Below are 5,576 nucleotides of genomic sequence, written 5' to 3' on the forward strand. Positions count from 1 at the left end.
AGGTAAGTTATAAGTGAAAATTACAAGAGGTTATAAAGCAACAACCTCAACTTCACAGATATAAATGTTAAGACAAACATAGCAGCAATCCCATAATGGTTCATTAGTCTACAATTATTGTCAAACGCTGGGAGCTAATGGGTCCAAGACTATACCTTTAGTCTATCATCTAAAGAAAACCTGGTGTAAAAGACATGTGGTTCAAAAAAAGACGAATATCCATTTACTTCTATTCTTATCAACTACTAACTTGCCTTAAATTACCCTGATTTTGTGTAATGTTACCTTTTAGAAGTTTCCCTTCCCTTCTTGGATCACTTTGATTTACAAACTATCCAGAATAAGCCAGAATTGAATAGACCATAATTTTTTTTTTGAATCATGCTAATTTATGAGTACTCAAGGAATTTATAATCATTATAACATATGAAGTGTTTTATATATTAATATATATTAAATATCATATTAAAAACTCAGTATTTCAAATTAAGAATTCAGAACACCCAAGAAATGACAAGTTGTAAGAGTTTCCATTAAAATGGATGATTGAACACATGGGTTTATGCCTATCCCTCCCAAAACTCTTCCAAAATTACAATAAAGGCACAGAAAAGGATAAACTCATAAAGATCAAGGGAAAGGCGAAAGCAGCAAACAGGACATGTCCCCAAATTTGGAAGCTAGAAAGCAGATAAATATATAAGTAATAGCTAATTCAGCAGACCAAAGAAATCTAAAACTTCATAGAAGTCACAAAAAGCAAGCAAATTCAGGCCCCAGAACAATGGATCCTAACATCTTTTATAGTAAGGTTCACTCTTACACACTGAGTTTCCAGTAGGCAATTTTAGTGCTTATATCAAATATAATCACTAGACCTTTGAAGAAAGTCCATAAAATGAAAAGTCACAGATCAAAACAAAGGAAACATAGACAAGGTAGGAAGCAAAAGAAAATTCAAAGTGATAATATAATAACAACGAAGAAGAGGAGATTATCTTAGAAATTAAATATTTGACATGGGGAAAAAATAAGTTTAGAAGATGAACTTGAGGAGACCTCTAAGAAAAAACAAAAAGAGAAAAAAAAAAACAGAAAAGATCACTGAATGATAAGTCTATGAAGTCCAATAAACAAACAAAAGCAGTTCCAGAGTGAGAAAATGCACAAGAACAGAGAGAAGTAATGAGATAAAAGTATCGTGAAAAAGCAAAAATAAAATTACACAGCACTTAAGAGTATTTCCAAATTAAAAGGGCCAAAAGACACTCCACACAATGAATGAAAAAATATCTACAAGGCACAGCACCATGGAAATTTTAAAGAAAAGGGAAAAGTAAAGATCTAAAAATCTTCCATAAAACACCTAAAAGATCAGGTATTGGACTGTCATTTGTCTTCCGCTGAGTTAGAAAACAGAACAAAGCCTTCAAAATTTTAAGGGAACATTATTTCCAATCCAGAATTTTATACTCAATCTCTCATGGGTAAAGGTAGAATAAAGACATGGTCAGATATACAAGGTATGAAAAACAAAACAAAACAACTGCAAATGTCTGGAAGCTCCTGGGAGATAGGGCCCATCAAAATGAGGAAATAAGACAGACAAGATCCAGGGAACAGAGGATCCATTACAGAACAGAGCAAAAGGAAATTCCCAGGATGATGTTGCAGGGAGGTCTTAGTGTGACAGCTGCTCCAGACTCTAGAAAGCAGTCATACAGATTACAGGAGGAGAGAGGGCCAGGAAAGAAGGAGTTGAACAAAGTACAAAATTAATGAATGATCTATGTTTGAACATAGAGTCTATGACTCCTACACAGAGCATAGGAATGTAACATTTGAAAAAAAATTAGATAGGTACATAGAAAAACAACAACAACTATAAATGACAGTAACAAAAACTGAGACAATTATTAGTTCCAGAAATCACAAAAAGAAAGAGCACGTAACCAAAATATATTATGACTTTTCTCCACAAACAGTATTTATATAGTCATAACTATGTAAACACTGTGTAGGGGTTTTTTAGAACTGTGATTTAATTGTATGGGGAAAATGAGAAGTAACAAGTGATTAATTCTTTTAAAGAATTTTAATTTTGATCAATAATTTAATCTCAAGTTATTCCTTACTAAATCTAATTTACTTCTCAGGAAGCAAAGGAATGACAATAAATTTATTTACTGGTTTTCTTCAAATAGATTTTTTATAAGCTTAAAGTAGTTTTACAAAAATCTCCCCCAATTCTTCCAAACAGATCTGGCCACTTAAAATTCATCTTACAATACTTAAAAAGAAATTGTGAATATAAATATTGGTTCAAATCTGATCAGTGACATTATCTTGGTGGCCCTTTGAGGAGCAAAACCAGCAGCAGCAACAACTACTACCAAAGAAACCAAAAACTGAACAAACCAAACAATAACAAAAACAAAAAAAAAACATGGCTAAAATATTATAATTAATAAGCATTATTGCTGGGGCAAGTAGTAGCATTAGTAAAGATGAAAGCTAAACTTTATTGGGCATACTATGCATAACACACTGTTCTAAGTGCTTATATGTATTTTTAAAAATCACATCCCCACAGGAACTCTATGAGTTATGTGTGGTCTATCACTAATTCCCCTTACACAGATGGTGAAAGTGGAGAGGTTAGTAACTTGCCCAAAGACACAGAATTATATGTGAACAGAATCAGGACTTAACTCCAAGCCAAATGTCTTCTTACTCTTAGATAAATTCTATCTCCCACCCCCACCCCGTTTAACCAACTAGGTACATTATAGGCTTCTGGACTGACTGAAGTGGATGCTGCTGTTCTATTTTTTTTTAATTTTTTTTTAATGTTTATTTATTTTTGAGAGAGACAGATACAGAATGCAAGTGGGTTGGGGCAGAGAGAGAGGGAGGCACAGAATTTGAAGCAGGCACCAGGCTCTGAGCTGCCAGCACAGAGCCTGATGCGGGGTTCAAACTCACAAGCTGTGAGATCATGACCTGAGCCGAAGTCAGACGCTCAACCAACTGACCCACCCAGGCGCCCCTATTCTTTACCTAGTTCAAAAGGTTCTCAAGAAGTAGACTGATTTGAAGTTCCCTTATTAAACAGGGGCAGGGAGAGGGAGGAAGCTTCTGAGAAATGCTCAAGTGGAGGCTGTATCATCATCTGTAGGGGAGTGAATTTTCCAAAGCACCCCTGCATTTCTCCCCACACCCATGCTGAGAATTACTGCTTCAGTGAATTGTTTAAAGGGGATTTGCCACTCTAAGACATTAAGGACCACAGTCTGACAAGCTTAGAGTTCGAACCATAAGGAAATCACCAGAAAGTCCCCATTTCTTTTCCAAAAACAGAACCTCTAGGATATAGTCTCAGGCCAATTAATAGGCAAAATCTTTCTTTGAGTCATTACCAAACTAACATGAAATACAACAACACCTTTCTTTAGATGGAAGTGAAAATAAAGGGCCTGATACGTGCATACAATATATACACACATGTAACATCAAGAAGTATCCCATTTTTTACTCAACATTTCACTTAATGTAACATTCTTCTACATCTGTTCAACTCCTTGTATTTTACTTAACACTGTGATCTACATGAGAAATGCCTAAACTCCAGTGACAAAGCAACTCTTGTAAACTCCTTATCAATCTTGTAATCTACTTTAAAAATAACTGCTTGTCAACGGTGCCTTCTGGACCTTATCTCACAAATTCTATTGTTAACACCATCCATTCCATTTTTAAGTCATCATCCAACATATCATGTGTGGAGTGTTTGCCTTGTTCTCTTACTTAAAAACAGTAAGCACCAACTCTTTTACTGTATAAATATTTAAACATTCATTCAAGTGCCTGTATAATAGTTCAGTAAACCATACGAGCTAACTTAAAACCAGCTTTATAAAAATCATTGGTTAATTAGAGATTAAGAACTACATGGAATGTATAGTGTTTGTTGTATAATTAATAAACTGCCAAAATGCATGCTTACATCTTGAATGCTATAGATAAGTTAGTATAACCTGAATAAGAAAAGTCTTATATGCCTGCAATTTATATAGATAACCTATATCAAACTTTGGGTTGACTTTGTCAGAAATGAATGCAAATTTTGTAAATATATTCCACTTTTATGAAAAATACAGTATTGCTTCAAGGATGTAATTTGGCCTTGAACATCAAGAGACAGTAGTTCTATGAGTATTCAGCTGTCTTATTTTAAAACTGTATATGTAATCCAATTTTAAGCCAATCTGCAAGAGAATCCCAAAAGAATGTACAGTATAAAGACAAACTATGAAAGACTTTGAGCCTTCAATGTGGATGTTTCTGAGAGAAAATGACTACCGATTTAAAAATTTGCTAAAAATGTTGGCAATGTAGAGATACACTTTTACCTGTGTAGGAGGAATTCAGATCCATTATCACTGCTCTTGTGAGCATGTGTGTATACTGTATTGGGGGAAAACTGACAAATGACCTCAAGATGGAAGCGGCTGCCTGAGAACATAATCGAAAGCAAAGCACGTGAATACTGTTCAAACTAGGACTCTGTTAAGACTTTAAATTTTTTCTTATGATTCCAATTAAAAACAACAAAAAAGAACGTAATAATTTTACTCAGAAATGCTAGGTCGGTTCCAAAGAATTAAGGATTATTTGAAACAACAACAACAACAACAACAACAACAACAACCAAAAACCTGATGCGATTTTTAATTTGTCCACAATACTTTGGGAGTACTCCCCTCGAAGGGTGGAACCTAACTCCCTTCACCCTGACTGTGGACAGGACTCAGTAACATATACCTAAATCGATGGGATGGCTTTGGAGCAGTACAGCGAGTAGAAGCTGGAAGCACTTTGAAGAGACTATTAGAACCAGCCCACAGAGCCATGAAAGGCTGTTAGAAGACTGATCATCATTAAGGAGGAAGGGAAGATAAATGTCTGGAATCTTGAAGAAAAGATATTCTTATTACACTGTGGCAGAAAATTTAGGACACTGTCATCTACAGTAACCAGGAAGTAAAAAATGTACCTGTTAAACTGGGTATATCATCTAGCTAAGGAGATTTCTAGGCAGAGTGTTAAGGTGATGCCTGGTTTCTTTTTACTGCTTATAACAAAATGCACAAGGAGAGAGAAAAGCTTAAGAAAGAGTAACTAAAAAAGGAATCAGGACTCGTTGGTTTAGTAAGTCCCTAGCCTCTACAGACAGTAAACAATGCTACAATTATGAAAAAGCTTCCAAGCAAACATCAAATCCAAGGCACCTTCAGAAAAAATTGTCTAAAAATCAAGCTGCATTGGTGACCTTAAAATCCTTTACTAAGACTTCAGAAAGAGCTAAATACATAATAGGGCTTTTATGAAGCTTAAAGGCATTGTCCCGTAGCAGCCTTAGGAGAGACCACGGTAAAGAAACAATTATTTCAACAAAATGTAGGGGTGTCGCCTGGTCTAATGGAGTGAACCACAATAAGATTTATAGGGTGCCCACACAATTGTTTTTTGGCAGAAACACCACCAGCATGGTCTCACTAGGACAAAGCACAAAA

General features: G+C 35.1%; 1 protein-coding gene across 1 annotated transcript in view; it reads right to left on the reverse strand.

The window, feature by feature from the left end:
- Window positions 1-5,576, reverse strand: part of STK3 (serine/threonine kinase 3) — a 282,030-nt gene that overhangs the window by 113,435 nt on the left and 163,019 nt on the right.

This window comes from Prionailurus viverrinus, chromosome F2, assembly GCF_022837055.1.
Source record: "Prionailurus viverrinus isolate Anna chromosome F2, UM_Priviv_1.0, whole genome shotgun sequence".
In the NCBI taxonomy this organism is placed as follows: domain Eukaryota; kingdom Metazoa; phylum Chordata; class Mammalia; order Carnivora; family Felidae; genus Prionailurus; species Prionailurus viverrinus.